This window comes from Manis javanica, chromosome 5 (genome assembly GCF_040802235.1).
Source record: "Manis javanica isolate MJ-LG chromosome 5, MJ_LKY, whole genome shotgun sequence".
NCBI lineage: Eukaryota > Metazoa > Chordata > Mammalia > Pholidota > Manidae > Manis > Manis javanica.
The window spans coordinates 146376070-146394612 of NC_133160.1; the positions used below are offsets into that span (position 1 = coordinate 146376070).

Genomic DNA, 18543 nt, shown 5'->3' on the forward strand with positions numbered 1-18543 from the left:
TTTATTTTTGTTTTTGACATTAGGAGAAACTACAATAATAAATAATTATTTGTTATAAGAACCATGATATCATACCCTAAAATTAAACACAGAAATGCTAAAATATCTTCCTGTTACTCACATTTATCCATATTTTACATTAAAGAAACCTAAATGTCATTCAAAAAGCTACTGTGTATGTAGCTTATAAAAGATATATATATATATATATATATATATATAAACAATAGATTATGGAATGGTTCAGAATAAGACTGTGGAGTACCCTAAGGGTATTTAAATTTTGGACCCATCATGCAGTCACTGTCTGATATTAGATGAATTGTCTCATGCCCTGTTCCTCAATTACCTCATCTGTAAAATGGAAATAAATAATAGGACCAGTCACATAGAGTGTTGTGAAGATTAATCTTGAAACATGCTTGAAATAGTGCCTGGAGGGTATTAAGCTATAATACATTTGCTATTGATATCATACAAACATGAATAAATTGTGCTGACATTTATGTCTTTCAGGACCTAATACTACCTTGTATGCTAATATAATAATATCAACATTTAATCATTAAGAGGTCATAATTTATGAACCAAGGAGTACTCACTTATTGCTTGAAGATTTAAAACTTGCATTCAATGTCTTTGCTTTTTACAGAGCAGCTTTCAATCACATGTAAGAAGATGCACCACAACAATTATTTAGTAGGATTTGGAAAAGTATCTGCACTGAAGTAAATAAATTCATTAAGACACATGAGTATACAGATTGGATGATTTTATTTAAATGATCTTAATGCAAACCAATAGACTTTTCTTAATGTATGTAAACTGATAGGAGAAACATTTGAATATACGTTTATATATGAACTTAGATGTCAAAAATATATAAATACTAGGAAAGGAGTGACAGGTAAGAATGATACATATTCCTTGGTCATTTCCAATTTATTGCTATTTCTAACTTTGTGAAGGACAGAAAAATACTTGTATGGCTTTATGCAGTTTAACAAATATATATAGCTAGCTTTTGAGATCTGATCTTTAAAGTTATAAAATCTAGGTCATATGCCTGTAGCTTTCATCATGTTATATTTAGTAATTGAGGGAAAACACTTAATTACAGAAGGATGAAGAAATAGTATAATGGAATGTGAGAAAGTATAGTAATGTTAGATAGCATTTAATACATATGCTGCATTTCACAGATAACAAAATGCTGTTCAGAAAAGGTGATGGACATACCAAGGGTCATATTAACATTTTAATGGAAATTCTGAAGCATGTATGCAGTTACTTGCATAGTATTAAAGAATTGATAGCCAAACTGGTTTCTTATTTTTTACTACTATATTTCAGCATTTCTAGAAATATCTTCCTAGTTTCAAAGAGTTGAAAACTTCTTACTGCCTTTGATTAGGATCTTTTGTTAGACAACTAAAAACTTAAGTGGGCACATAAATTTCCAGCAGCCATACAATCAGGCTTTGTTGTAAACTGGACCATCTTATAAGTGTAAGAAACCAAACGTTTTTTGACTTTATGCCACATTAGTGGTATTGTTAACATGTTATCCTTTCAGATACAGCATCTGATGCAATTTAACCGAGTTCTTGACTTTGAGTCTCTCTAACCTTTCATTCTACTCTTTCTCCTGCTTCTGCTGTTATCGTCCAGTCTCTGTGCCTCTTCTTGAAAGACCCCTGAGTAAGGTATTGGAAATTCTGCCACTGTTTACTGACCCTTCTGTGCAACATTCTCATGTATTTCCCCTTCATTTATTTATACCCAGCTGAATATTGAATAGAGAATAACATCAATTGTGTCTTGTATGCAAGCAATTGTGGAATGAATTATAAATAATTTACACCCATAAACATTTATTGCTTCTTCCCATAGTAAAGGGAATAGGCATGACAGAAACAAACAATCTCATGGATAATCTGACTCAGTATATTATGTACCTCCTTTTCCAAACATAACCCCCTTAAAACTGCCGGGATTTTTTGTTATGTAGAAACAATATTCGTAACACAGGATAACAGTCAAAGTTGCAATTGTAGCAGTTCTACTTGGTATCTAAGTTACATTATTCAAAGGACTTGGCTTCTCAGAGTCTCACTCCTCCTCATAAGGAAAATAATAATACCTACCAGATAAGAATACTGTTATTGTTAATTGAGATAATATAGGAAATACTTAGCAAGGAAATGGTAATTCAGTAAATATTAATAATTACTTTATTATTTCATTTTCCATGATGTTCATTTATTTTTATATACCTGTATCTGTATAAATAAATAAAAGCATATCTTGCCTCTGAAATTAAGTATTGAATTATAATTAATGAAGCAAAAAGTAAGCTAGGCAATACAATGTAATATCTGGGAACATGGATTTTGGTGAGAGACATATATGGACTCAAGTTCTGGACCCTCCATTTGTGATTTGTCTGCCAAGTGACTCTTTTCCTATGACTGTGCTACAAGAAATAGGTGAAGGCTTTATTCAATAGTTGTTAAACCATTATAGTTAAAAGACATTTATAAACAGAATCCATGAAATAGGGTAAATAGATACGAAAAGCATGAGAAATAGTCAAGAAAGACTGGAGCTAATGTGTCTTTTTAAACTGAGTTTGCAATAAAGCAAGCACAAGAAAACTGAAGCCTTGGTGTCATATCTGACCACAATCTATTTTTGTAAATAAAGTATAATTAAAGCAGACATGGTCCACTCATTTGCATATTACCTACCGTGCTTTCTTCTCACAGTGATTAGCTCCAGCACTGGTAATATGACTACATGGTCCACAGTGCTAAAATGTTGACCTTTACAGAATTTTTTGCAAACTTTGGAATAAAGAAAGGTGTATTAAGCTTGATTTTGTTCATGTTGAGACAAGATACATGGAGAACATCAAGGAAAGAGTCTTCTACAGTCCAATTGAATGAGGAGGTAAGTCATTATTTCTGACAAAGAGTTAAGTGCAATTTCTTTTTTGAGTATAAGGGTATATTATTAATAAAAATGGAAAATAAATACAGAATTTTAGATTATGGTTCCTAAAACCCTACTGCCTTGGTTCCACCTGTCCTGATTGAAACGACCTGAAACCTTGATCAAATTAATTAACATCCTGCATTTGTAAACTCTCAATAATGATAGTATCTGTATCATAAGATGTTTGTGAGAATTAAATGAGTTTATATGTAAAATAAAAACTTCTGGCACACTTATTATACCAGAAATTTCTAGCTTTTTTTATATTATCACATTTAATGATATTCAGTGATAATACACCTATTATTAGTGATATTTTAATGATACTTAAATAACAATAGATCTCATTTAAAAGATTCAATGATAATAAAGTTTTCAGCAGAGGCAAGAGCCCAGTGAATTGGGGAGCTTAAGATCTGAGAATAGGTCACTAAGTTTTTTTTCTAAGGCTAAAGAGAACTTCAGATAATAATCGTTTTATTCTTATTACAACCTTCTTAAGGAAAGAGAGATTTTAAAAAGAAAATTCTTGATAGTATCCATTTTGTTTTCTTAAGAGGTTATAGGAAAAGCCAGGGATGGAATATTCCTCAAAAAGGTTGAGTTGAAATTTTAACTGAACTAGAATAATGGGAAAAAAGAAAGAATTTACAGAAAAAAATGAATTATAATTCAGAATGGAGGAAATAATAAAGAGATGCCACTCTCTTTACTCTTGAAGTTCAATGTTCCAGAATGCCATTGGACCTAAAACTGACTTAAAATGTTTCTTATAGATAGAATAATATTCAGAAAAATTATTTTCATGGTGGAATGATAGAATTATTTTTAAAAATATGACCATTAGGAATTGACTAAAAGTACTAATTTGCCATTCCAAATCATTTTATTGAATACCTACCATGTGGTAGTATTGTTACTAAGCAATTAGTCTGTTATTCACAAGGAACTATTCCAGAAATATTAAATAATATATAGATAGGAGACACTCACTTCTGATGGGAATGTGGAAAGTCACCAGAAACCATTCTTACTCCCAGCATATTACTCAGAGCAATAAACAGTAAGATACAAAGTCATGTATTTTTTTTATATATATTTACCCAACCAGGAAGCTGAAGGTATAACAACCACAAAAACAAAATAAAACCTAAATGAAAACAAATCCAGAGAGTGACACACACTCTTTAGGAGAAAGAACAGTCTCCGAGGCTTTCATTCCTGGCTGAGCTGCAGGAGGAGAAAAAGCCCAATATAAACAGGTGATGGAGAAACCAGCCATTCACAAACCTTCAGCAACCCTGTGTGGGCAGAGGGGAAGGTTCAGAAACCTAAGGGGCCGTGACCCCGGGAGAAACCGCATACCCTGCAGACTTTCTCACAGGCCTGGCCTTCACAGGCGGGTGGGAGCAGTGAGCAAAATGCTGGACTTGGGGAAAGACTGCTGAGGTTGCATGACCTCCAAGCGGAAAGCGGTGGCCTACTGAAATCTTAGGGGCAGGCAGGAGAGAACAGAGAAATGCCACCCAGATAATGGAACCTTGAAAGGATGCAAGGCCGCTGTCGCAAGATATTGGGAGTGTGGCACGAGGGCTGAGAGGAGGCTCCGCAGGCACAATGGCCTCGGACTGAGTTCAAAGCAGTGTTTGCTGAAGGCTGGGCGAATAGCAGGCGGGAGAAGAGAAATTCCTCTGAGGGAGTCTGGTCTTTCCTTCCAAGAGGACAGCCGTTAAAGTCTGGACCAAAGCAGGAGAGCTTACAGACCTTACAAGGCATCTGGGTCTTCACTGAGTCCAAGCAGAAAAGCTGAGAGAACTTTCATTTTATTTCCACTCTTCTTCTCTTTGGATTTAGTCCAGTATTTTGAAGGTGGAATTGGGACTTCCCCTTCAGCAGAGCTGGGGTCATGAGCATGAGATTCAGGAAACTCTTTGTGATTTATAGCCAGGACGCCAGCTTGTAGGGTGGGGAGATCCCTTTTCTCTCTGGCTCTACTTGCAGCTTTTGGGGCTTCAGTCTCTCTCCTCCTTGTTATCCTGACCAGCCTGTAGCAGCCATTACCTTTCTCCAGACGAAACCCCAAAGCATTTCAGAGGGACTTGTTTAATGTGTCTACTAGGTATTTATAGAACTGTCCACAAAACTGGTTATACCACCTATAGTGTTAGCAGCATGCCCACCAATAGCAGAGTGGGATAAAGAAATCAGGCATATTCATACCACAGAATAGTACTCAGCAATAAAAAAGAAACAAATGACATATGCTACCACATGGATAAACCTCAAAAATATCATGCTGAACAGAAGAAGCCATACACAAAAGTATATGTCATACTGTAGGATGACGTTTACACTGAATTCAAGAAAAAGCAAAACTAAACTATAATGATAGAAATTAAAACAGTGATTATGGTGATGGGAGGAGGAGGAGGGGTGAATACAAAAGACATGGGGAAAAATTATGGAATGATGACAATGTTTTTATCTTTTTATTGGTGTTTACCCATTGTGTGCAATTGTTAAAATTCATCAAACTGAGCATTTATGATTTCTGCATTTTATTATATATTGTTGACTTCAAACAGTGCCTCAAAGCCCATATCATAAACAATTGTGAAAGCAAACATTCTGATTTGAAAATACCAGGATTTGAAGATAGAAGGAATAAGAATCATGTTCTCCAAAGTAATATGGCACACGGTTCGTGATACCCAGATTATTTGACAAAGTTTACAGAGCGAACGCCCAGCAATCCAGATGAATGAAGAATCAAATTAGGCGTGAAAGTGATTAGGCATTAGATGATGATTGATGTCGAGACAAGCAGAGAAAGCATCAAAAGGCTGCCTAGACTATGTTAAGAATACCCTAGAACATGAGTGGAGAGTCAGGTTATATACCAGGCATATAGTCACAAGTCACATCTATTGTATCCAAGTAACTTACAGAGAACGTATTCTGACCTCCAGCTCAGGATGGTTAAGCAGAGGGGGATTTCTTATCAGATATTAATAAGCTGTCAGAATATTTGAGATGGCTAAGGAATGACCTTAGCCTGAGCTTTTAGTAATGACTTCCAAGGCCCACAATGTACACCTGAGCCCCCAAGGTAACCCCAGTTTCTGCAACTGTCAGGAAGTTGCCAGGAAGTTGCCGGCCCAATCAGAGCTACTACCACATGGCCAGATACATTGTCTCCTGTTTCTGCTTTTCTCAGAAGCAGCTAATGTTTGGGTTCAACAACCCAAAATCAAATCTTGATGCTTCAAGGGAGTCTGGGAAGCTATTTCTGTTTTGTTTCAGCTTTTTAGCCTCTGAAATGTAAGAAAGCACACAGTAATCAGTTTGAAATAGTTGTTGAGCAAGCCAACCCAACATATCCTCACTCACACACTTTCCTTCCCATACCCAAACCTCCAAACAGCCAGAGCAAAACAAAACAAAACAAAAATTCTCCTTGCTAATACAACACAGCTTTTCTAATAAAAACAATGCTCATCCTCTCTTAAAAGCAAAGAACAGAACACTCAAGCCCTACATCTATTTCTGGGTGACATTCGTTCCTCTCCAATTATACTCTCCTCTTGACATTGTATAATCTATGGAATAAATTATCATTTTCATTGCCATTAATATTATCTTTTAAAGAGTGGGAAAGGAGGAGAGATAAAGGGAAACTGAATGATATTTAGAAATATAGAGAAATATAACAGGAAATCAAATGAAAGTGGACCGGCCAACCAATTGAATGCTACTTCATAATCAATACTTATAGCTTGACCTTCAGGGATGGGATAATGTAGATTTTGGAATTCAGTAACCCTTACAATTAAATTTTGCATTTGATTTTGGAATTTTTATTTTTTGGCTCAAAGAAATAATTTTAGAGTTGTCATGGAAGCTCTCTTCTTAGACTATGTCTTGAGCTGGATTTAAAGTTGCTCAGCTTGTCACTTCTCACTTTAAGTGTTCCAATGAACTCAAGAAATCCCACCACAATCTTTGTAGTCACTATTATTTGCCATACACTGAAGTGCAGCAGCCAGTGGGTTCCCAGGGACTTGATTCACTTGTCACTTAATCACAATCCACTGCAGGTGATGTCTTGACTAATTGCTATGCTGCTACATGTCACAGATTACTAGTACCTTCTTTCCCTTTGGTGAGAGTTTCCACAGTATGCTGAAGCCCAAAGTAGAACTAAACCAATTCCCAAATTCCATCTCTTCAGATCTATCTCCAAGGATCATCCCACTTCCTCATACTGCTTTTGTATCTATCAGTATCCAATCAAGAGACAGAAAGCACATACTAACTTCGACAGAAAGAGTCTATAGGGGATTAGTTACTATGGGGAAAAGAGAACTCTAAAGAATTCAGAATCACATTTGGAGTGAGCAGCCATATCCTTTAAGGCTGAGGCAGAGTATCTTAGAAGGGAAAGATCTGGAAGTCTCCTCTACCTTTCCATAACTGAGATGCAGACGTCCTTGCAGAAGTTTTAATTATGGCTCATCAGAGAATACAGAAGTTCCTTCAGATGCTACATAGTGGGAATAGCTTGGAAGGTTCCGTCTAGGGTACTGGGAGAAACTGCCTGCAGGTAGATAGCATGTATCTGGAGCAGACTTAGACTGCTTGCTACCACATACTACTGGCTGCCCTGCAGTGCAGGAACATGCGCAGGGGAGGATACTGGATCCATGAAAACAAGCCCTTCATTCACAGCGTTCCTCCAGTGCCCTCTATCGACAAGTTAACATCATGCCACCCGGCAAAAATGATTACATTTAGCTCAATTATTACAGATCAGACAATGAAGTACAGACTTGGAGCTCAGAGGTAATAGACTGGTACTATCACTAGCTAAGAAGATAATTATGATGCTGAATATCCAGGCCCTAGATATGTGCCAGAAAAGTTGGCAGTGGTTGGAAGGAACCACCACCTTTCCAAGCACTAATGTTTTTATCAGGCAGGTACTAGATATCTCAAATATAGAGCTTCTTTATGTCATTAATTACAGAAAGATACAAATGGAATAGAAATCTATATATATACTTTTATTTCTTCTGTTAAAAAATTCACCATGTGATCCTCCAAATTAAAACATGGGAATTTTGATCTTGGAAATTATTTAATAGCAAAGTAGTAGAAGAAATGGGATAGGACATTTAAGGCCAAGTATCATTGTTTGCCTCCCCATGTATAATGAGTGGATATGGTTCATTTTGAACTATATAGAATATAACCAGATGATTCCTAAATCTTCATGGAAAATTCTGGGGAAATTGCATTTTCTCAAATTACAATATTGGGACAGCTTACTGAGAAGTTATTAATAAATGATAAATTTTTAATTGCCCTTATTAAGGAAGCATGAATGAATCCTGGGAAAATAAGGGTGTTTGAATTATCACATTCTAAATAGTTGAACTAAAATAGGAACCATGTGACTTTCCAGTTCAACATGGCTTAAACTATTTCAAATAAATATTTTTTTTCATTATTTAGTTAAAGAATGAATATTGTGACAAGCCTATCTATGGATGAAGTGGAAAAACATAAACTGCCTTCATATGCCATGTGGGTTTTTGTTCATTTGAAAGAATGTCCAGCATTGATTCTGAGATCTCTAAAATCTTTCAGTGTATGATAATCATAACTAACATTTATTGAGCAAATATTTTGTGCTAGGTGCTGCTATTAGAGCTTTCCACATTTGTATGCATTCAACAGTCACAAGAAAAAAGATTAAAAATAATTATCATCATAGCCATTTTACAGATGAGGCCATTTGCCAAAACATGACTTCCAAAAGTTAATGAGCTAGATAATAACAGAGAAATTCATTAAATCTGGCTCCAGAATTTGATATTTCTACCTTACTTTCTTCATACTAAAAAACTAAAAAAATGACAAATTTGGATGTGTAGTTGTAAATGATTAAAAATTCTGTCTTCAGAATCCTGGAGGACAAGATCAATGACCCCTTAAAGCCCTCAGCACTATAAGTTTAGAAGAGCAAAGTTTTGCAATCTGTGATGATATAGTTCAGGCATACAAAAATAATCCACTTTTGTCTATAGACACCTGTTTTTGAGAATACAAATTTTTGTGTGAAATAACTGGGGAAAAATCTGTGATTAGCATTTGAGGCATTGATAAATTGCCTAATTGCAAATTCTTGATTTAGCTTTTGATGAGTCCGTTAAATTCCTTTCATTTCCTACATATAGAAGAATATTTTCCATCAGACTGAGTCATTTAATGTGGGATACCAGACACCAATGTTGGGATTTTTAAAAATCAGTAAAACACATCCTCTTATATCCTTTTGGATTTTGAGACAGATTGAAAATATATAGGTTCCCCAACAGTAGTGGATGTATATAAAACATGAAAGTATATTTATCTTGAAAATAAATGGGATCATAGATACTGAACTGAGAAGGCTGTTATTTGAGAAGGCTGATAATTCACTCCTTTTCTGGGGAGGAGTAACTAAGGGATTAGAGTAAATATGGAAGAATTTCTGTGATACTCTACCTCATGGAGGGTATATATATATATATAGGCTTTTACTTCCTCTTATCTTCCTACATGGAATGCAACTAATTAATTAGTCCCCTTCCAAGAGAGACTATCTTGGCCACACTAATTTTTAACTTGATTTCCTTGCTCTGAAGTGTAAGTCCTTCTTTATCTCTAAAGGAAATACGACTATTATAGACGTGAAGTAGGTGTTTATCTAAAGCATTTGGTGTCTAAAGCATTCAGTCTGAATTAATGTCTGGGCTTCTTGATAGTTACAGACCTCAATACAGTGTATACTGTAATCATTACCGGAGAAGTGTGCTAGAACACTAGACTTTTTTCTTCAGTTATAGTTCTTCTAGGTTAAATATCTTTAATGTGAAATTCAGACAGAATAGTAGATGACCTCTTTTACTCCTGAAGATACTAAAGTAAACACATGCACATCCAGGGACAAGCAATAATTAGGGTAAGATAGAAGGGAAATACAGTCAAAACCTATTGATATATAATATATTTCCTTGATTAATGATGTTCATCCATATGAAAATATTTTAAATGGCCACATGCTATAGTAGTAATAAGAAAAACTAATGAAATAATGAAACAGTATTTTAAAAATAGCATTTGCATTTCAGGATCTCAAGCACCTTACCTTGATTGCATATCATTCTTAAGAATTACAGTATTGAAAAGGCTAATGCTTATTAACAGATGGTCAGGTATGAAGCATCCTTTCCAAGCTCAAACGAATTTGATAATCACATTCTATTACCCAGAATACTTTGGCATTATATTTCACACTGTGGACTCAAATGTCTGGCCCCCGATGATGTTTTTTATTATCCTCAACCACTGCTATGGATAAAGAAAAGGGTGTGATAAATGCTTTAGTCAATTAACTGTCAAATAGCAAAGAGAGGCACAGTGATTGTAAAGCAAACTGCAATTCCTGTCTCTGACTTTCTACTCATTACTTTGTCTGCTGTTGGCTATCATTACTCAGAATCACTAAATGTTGTAAATACTAGAAGACAATGAAAACAAACTATGATACAGTTTTGTATGTTAATACATAACTCATATATGCATCCTATATTGTAGAATGATGTAATAAATAAAAAGAGAGAATTAGTAAAATAGGAAACAAAAAGCTTGCTACCAGTGACTAACTTCCCAAAATTCAAATTTGAGAGTCAAGGGCTTTTGTTACAAAAATTAAGCAATGGGGACTCCTGTTGCTTCTCAGAAAATGGAAGAATGGGAATATTTTTAAAAAATTATCACACAAACTTAGAAGCTTTTTATATGAAAAGAAAAAAAGTGGCAAATTTTTTGCATTTCTAAATAATACCGGTTAAACTTCCAAGAACACATTTTAGGCAAAAATTTGCTTCATAAATAAGAATATAGATTACATGAGACTAAACAGTAAGACTTTCAAATCTGGAGTAAATGATGTTGGCCAGATGATTTAACCCAGTCCCAAAAGAACAAAAGAGAACACCTGCTAGGATACCATTTCAAGTCTACATTCCAGTCGTGGAAATTTTATTAGGCAAGCATGATCAGAGATGACTAAGGTCAAACAATATGCTAAATGAAGTTGCCCGTCGTTATTCCAAAGTAATCATAATATATTATGTTCATTTTTGTGACACCAAATGCTTACCTAAACAAAAATGAAAGTGGAACCAAGTGTATATTCACTTCTAACATATGTTTGCCTAAGAAATAAAATATTTTAAGACTATGGAGACAAATAGTATGATTTTTAAATGCACTTTGATATTTTGCTTACTTAGTACAAACGTGTTTAGATAAACAGTTGCATCAGGATCAATGTAGTTATTATTTTAAAAATTTAAAAAAAGATTACTAATCTTCCAACCACATCAAATGATTTATAGTTTCTGGGGCATAAGCCATTAAATGTAGTTTTTAATATGTTTCCAAGGAGATTCTTATGTTTATCAAAGTCTAGCACCACAGTTTATATTATAGTATATAGTATATTAAAGTATCATCTGATGTTATATAATCATAGTAAAATTCCTACTCTTCATTACAATTTACTACCATGCCTCATTGTCATTTATATTAGAGAGTTATTGCTATAATATTACCGAATAATGAGCCACCTCAGATCTCAGTGACTTACCAAAATAAAAGTATATTCTTTATTTGCTTATAGATGTACCTATGACTGGGGCAGATTTGTTTCACAGTGAGTCACCTGAGCCTGATTCCAGTCGTCACTGTCAATTCCTCTGGGCTCTTATAAAACAATGTCATCTCTTGTAAGCACTGTATGGTTATATGTTGTTTTTATATACATTCAGGCAATCCATGTCTTTTAAAGGTAACATTTAGTGCATCTTAATTTAATTTATTTAGTGACATGATTGATATTAAGACTATCATTTTTCAAATTATTTTCTATATGTACTTTCCACACTTTTATCTTTCCTGTCTTCACTTGAATTAATCAAGTATATTTTCAATTTATTTTTTAGTATTCTATTTTAACTTGCAAATGAGATTTTTAACTATACATCTCTATATTACATAGTGGCTGCTGAAAGGATTATAATGCAGACTCTACATATCACGGTGTATCATAAATTAATCTGATGTCAGTCTGTGGGCAATATAGGAATCATGTAAGATTTCTAAGAATATGAGAAAGTGGAGCATACAGGTCATCTTACTTTGCACAACTCTGATATGTAAGAATTCTGATACTGTGACTTAAGTAACATGAGACTTGGACTCACAGTTTAAATTTCATGTACCGCAGCATACTAGCTGTGAGTAAACAATAAACTTAGCCAACATTTCAGTCCAAAAAACACTATGTAAATAACCGATGTGCTTCATGAAAAGTAAGCACAGCACATCTGCTTTTCAGTTCATGCACAAAGAGGAAAGCATGTAGCTGGGCTACTTCCTTGTCTTCTGCTGATAAAGCCATGTGTCATTTTGCAGAGTGGATGACTGAAAGACAGAATTAACTAATAAAGTTGAAAGTGCAATAAAAAATTAAAAGCTATAGTATTGCAATTAAATTTGAATAAGACAGACATGAAGGTTGAGAAAAAAATGGCTGACCATAGGGATGCTGACAGTGCCACCATCTGTGTCATAGCTCAGTTTGCTGAGAAATTTAGTGAAGATGAATTATTGACATAACAGAGGAAAAGCGTTATGGCAGAAAGGATAGAAACATCCCAGACTGAGTGACTCAGGCAAATACTTGACATTAAAGGAACTCGCAAAAGTACTAACACTTAAGAGCAAAGGGTAAAACAGATAACTAATTCATGCATGGAAAGAATTCTGACAATCCACCAAGACATAGAAAGTTGCTTACTCCATATCCTCATTCATATGACTAGAAGAAGGTAACTGGAAGAGTTGTTCCAACTATATTTGCACTTTTTTTTATTACAATCTTTTTTTTGATTAAGGTATCATTGATATACACTCTTACAAAGGTTTCACAAGAAAAACAATGTGGCTACTACATTCACCTTTATTATAGAGTCCCCCCCATACCCCATTGGAGTCACTGTCCATCAGTGTAGTAAGATGCCACAGAGTCCCTATTTGTCTCCTCTGAGCTACACTGTCTTCCAAGTGACCCTCCTGCACACCGTGTGCACCAATCATGATACCATACAATCCCCTTCTCCCTCCCTCCCCCACCTGCCCTTCCCCACCCCTCCCCTTTGGTAACCGCTAGTCCCTTCTTAGAGTCTGTTAGTGTGCTGATATTTTGTTCTTTCAGTTTTGCTTCATTGTTATAATCCACAAATGAGGGAAATCTTTTGGTAACTGTCTTTCTCTGCCTGACTGATTTCACTGAGCATAATACCCTCTAGCTCCATCCATGCTGTTGCAAATGGTAGGATTTGTTTCTTTCTTATGACTGAATAGTTTTCCATTGGGTATATGCACCACCTCTTCTTTATCCATTCATCTACTGATGGGCACTTAGGTTGCTTCCATACCATGGCTATTGTAAATAGTGCTGCAATAAACATAGGGGTGCATATACTTTTGAAACTGGGATCCTGCCTTCTTAGGGTGAATTTCTAGGAGCAGAATTCCTGGGTCAAATGGTATTTCTATTTTTAGTTTTTTGAAGAACCTCCATACTGCTTTCCACAGTGGTTGAATTAGTTTACATTCCCACTGTCAGTGTAGGAGGGTTCCCCTTTCTCCACATCTTGCTGGCATTTGTTGTTCCTAGTCTTTTCTATGTTGGCCATACTAACTAGTATGAGGTGATACCTCATTGTCATTTTAATTTGCATTTCCCTGATAATTAGCGATGTGGAGCATCTTTTCATGTGCCTGTTGGCCATCTCAGCTTATTCTTTGGAGAAGCATCTGTTTATATCCTCCACCCATTTTTCATACAGTTATTTGCTTTATGGGTGTTGAGGCATGTAAGTTCTTTATATATTTTGTATGTTAACTCCTTGTCGGATATGTCATTTAGAAATATATTCTCCCATACTTTGAGATGCCTCTGTTCTGCTGATGGTGTCTGTTGTTGTACAGAATGTTTTTTAGCTTGATGTAGTCCCATTTGTTCATTTCTTATTTTGTTTCTCTTGCTTGAGGAGATGCATTCAGGAAAAAGTTGCTTATGTTTATATTCAAGAGATTTTTGCCTATGTTTTCTTCCAAGAGTTTTATGGTTTCACGACTTAAATTCAGGCCTTTGATCCATTTTGAGTTTACTTTTGGGTACGGGATTAGACAATAATCCGGTTTCATTCTCTTGCATGTAGCTGTCCAGTTTTGCCAACACCAGCTATTGAAGAGGCTGCCATTTCCACATTGTATGTCCATGGCTCCTTCATTGTATATTAATTGACCATACATGCTTGGGTTTATATCTGGGCTCTCTAATCTGTTCCATTGGTCTATGGATCTGTTCTTGCACCAGTACCAAATTGTCTACATTACTGTGGCTTTGTAGTAGAGCTTGAAGTCAGGAAGCGTAATCCTCCCAGCTTTATTCTTCCTTCTCAGGATTGCTTTGGCTATTCAGAGTCTTTTGTGGTTCCATATGAATTTTAGAACAATTTTCTCTAATTTGTTGAAGAATGTTGTTGGTATTTTGATAGGGATTGCTTTGAATCTATAGATTGTTTTAGGCAGGCTGGCCATTTTGACAATATTAATCCTTCCTATCCATGAGCATGGGATGTGTTCCCATTTATTGGTATCTTCTTTAATTTCTCTCATGAGTGTCTTGTAGTTTTCAGAGTATAAGTCTTTCACTTCCTTGGTTAGGTTTATTCCTAGGTATTTTATTTTTTTTTGATGCAGTTGTGAATAAGATTGTTTTCCTGATTTCTCTTTCTGCTAGTTCATTGTTAGTGTATAGAAATGCAGCAAATTTCTGCATATTAATTTGGTATTCTGCAACATTGCTAAATTCAGATATTAGATCTAGTAGTTTTGGAGTGGATTCTTTAGGGTTTTTATGTACAATATCATGTCATCTAAAAGCAGGGAGAGTTTAACTTTTTCTTTACCAATCTGGATGCCTTTTATTTCTTTGTGTAGTCTGATCACTGTGGCTAGGACCTCCAGAACTATATTGAAAAAAAGTGGGAAGAGTGGGTATTTGTACTTTTTTTTTACAAATAAATACATACTGTTTTAAATCACTAGGTACATCACAATGTGCTAAATAGATACTAGAGTTTTTATTCCTTTTCCTTATATTTTTAAAACTGACACTAAAAGTTTGAATGTTTTCATAAAATATTTAGAGGTCAAAGAACAACTGTGAGTTTTCCCATTTATTTTTAGACACTTTGCAAGGTTTCAACTTGCAAAATTAGGACTACCTTTGATTCTTTTTATAACATTCCTCTCATACAATTCTGTGCTGTTGTTTTCATATATTTTAATATATGTATATTATATACTAGAGCATATTTTTTCAATATATAATGCTAATTGAAGGAATACCTCCTATTTAGGGTTATTTTCATTATTTTTCTTACGATCTCAACTTCTACCTTAATCATTTCTCTTTAAACCTGAAACTTAAAATTTTTCCTATATCCTTAAAAAATTTACTTAGTGTCTCAACTCTTATTTGTCAAAAACATGTATTTATTTCCTTCTAAATTTTGAAGGAGATTTTGACTGAATATAGATTTCTAAGATGATTTGTTTTTTCTTTAGACACATTAAGCATGACATTTGTTGTCTTTTGGCCCCCATTGTTTTCAATTAGGTGGGAGTTATTACTCATTACATTTTTTTCCTTGATTATAGTATCAATTATTTTTTGGAAATGATTTTAAAACAAGATTTTTTTTCCTTTACCTTTCTTATCCATTTAACTGTTTGCCCAGGTGTGATCTCCATATTTATACTTTTGGGATTGTAATGAACCTTTTGGATCTGTGGGTTTACATCTTTTAGAAAAAATAGCTAAACGATTATTATCTCCTCATATTTATTCTGATCCATGCTGAATATTTCCTCTGTTCAATATTCACAGCCAATTTTGGCACTGTCCTAAAAATAGTAGCTTTGTATGTTTTGCTCGGTGTTACAATTATTTATATATATGGAATATAGCTGATACCAACAATTTCATCATGGCCAGAAATAGTGTTTATTATGTTTTAAAGGGTTTTTTTTTCCTTCTCTCCTACCAGAGGAAAGAGTTCATCTATCTTGTTTTCATCTATCCTCTTGCAACAACATAAGTTAACATTTTTATTGAAAAAACATCACAAGCTATTATTTGAAGACATTGTTACATGAGCCTATCATTAGATGATTCCAAGAATTATAAGTACAAGTACCAAATTTCTCTAAATCCTGGTGCTAAAATTCAGTTAATACTCACTGATACATACACGACCTTTAAAATCCTATCCTTATTTAAAATTATTTCCCCTTCATATTATTTATGTAGGAATATCAATTCAATGTAAATTTGTAGTAAGTTATTTATTACTTATTAGTTTACACTAAATTAATTTTACTATCTTAATTAGTCACTCACAGCAAAATAAATCCCAATTAATTCTAGTTTCCTATTGCACACTAATTATTTCCAGCTCCATAAACTTTTTGTTATGTAGCATTTATGATTTTAAATTAAGGCCTTTTTATATGGATTTAGGATACTTTTTTATTTTCTAATTTTAGGAAAAAATAACTTTATACTTTATTAATTTATTGCAAATTGATTAAGAATTATGTAACTACATTATAATTTTTTTGAATTGAAAACTTGAGAAAATGTTACTAAAACAATACTAATATAGTTACCAAGTTTAACTGGTAAGTAGATAGCAAAGCTCTATAGATAAATATTAATAAAATAAAAATATAAAGCAATGTATTTTGAATTTCTCCATATTATATTACAAAATTGTCAGTTGCCTAAATAACCTTTATTCCCTTCATTGTTAGTTTTGAAGGACTCCAAATTTTCCCATGTTTGTTCTGATTTTATTTTATTCTCAACTTCCAAGTAGCTTTACATTTGTTTTCCTGATTATAAAACTATTGTATTATTAAAAACACATATTAATTAGTGCATTACAGGAGAGAATGAAGGAAAAAGTACCATTATCTCATGCACTTTATTGGCCCATAGTATTTTTTTTTTATGTTTAGCAAGTTTTGGCATCAGAGTTAATCTAACTTGATGAGTCGAAAAGCTGTTTTTCTTTTCTATCCTAAAAGAGTTGGAAAAAAACAGAAAAATATCTTCTCCTGAAGGTTTGAAAGTACTCATCTTCCTTTAATGGTCTTTGTGCTATCTTTTCAGTATATCTGTAGTGGTCTAAAAATGTCTCCTAAATTTTTATTCAGTAAAGTCAACTCAATTCAACTGTGACTTACACATAATAGGTGCTCAGTAATAAATTAATGTTATAAATTAAGAATCTAGTCGATAACTAAGTAATATTCACTAACCCATTCTTGATATTTAACTTACTATAAAGACAGAAACACATTATTAGCATTTCTTTTATTAATGTACATATATCAATAATGTTCTATAACTCAGACTTTTAATCATTTTAACACTAGTTCTATTTTCTCTTCTACTCAAAGATTTCTTGGAAACATTACTGAGTCTTTACAGTAAATAAATGTGGTAATATCTATTTTGGACTTTTTGAATGTAATCACCACAGCTGTGTTTTATTTCTGGGAGGGTTTCATTTTTCAGCTTAGGAAATTGTAGGGAAGATGATGAGATAAGTAGAAAGCAAGTAAAAGCTCCAACTTAAGGATGGGAAACATTTTGTTCCTGCTCCCTAAAGATAATGATAAAGAAAATTTGTTTTATCCCTCATGGAATGGAATTTTAAGATAGAAACAGTAACAGAGGTATTCAATGATAACCTTCTTCATGCATATTACTGACTTAAAATTATTGAAATCATTTCAATAACATCCCCTAATTATTATGTTCAGGGATATGTGGATCCCTGTGTATGTGTCTATGTGTGTATTTTGGGACAACCCACTATGACTTGTATGTAACTTAATTAATAAGCCAAAATGGTATGGAATGTACAGATTGCATAATTAGGCACAGAGAATTTATGTATCTTATTCTCCAGAAGCAAAATAAATAATATGCTAGAGAATACATATTTATAAAGATGTTCCCACATCTACCCTATGCCTTTCACATCTAAATTTATTTTTATTATGGATTCTCTACTTCCTTAACCATATTTTCTCCTACAAAATTTTTGGAAACATATTTATGTTTCATTCATATTTTATCAAACTTGCCATAGAAGTATTTTCAGTTTCATATGATGTTTTAGAAACTTGCCACTCCATAATGTCAAGAGGCAAAATATGTCCTTGTCCCTTGAATCTGGGTCTACCTTTGGGATTAACCCAGTAAGATTCTGGTAGAAGTTACTATATACTTCCAAGGTTAGGTCATTAAAGCCAATACAGTTCCCACCTATCTTCCTCTCTTGGGAT

General features: G+C 33.9%; 1 pseudogene; it reads left to right on the top strand.

The window, feature by feature from the left end:
- Positions 1-7675: 7675 nt before the first annotated feature.
- The window catches only part of LOC108392238 (mitochondrial inner membrane m-AAA protease component AFG3L2 pseudogene), a 36359-nt pseudogene continuing 25491 nt past the window's right edge, over positions 7676-18543 (top strand).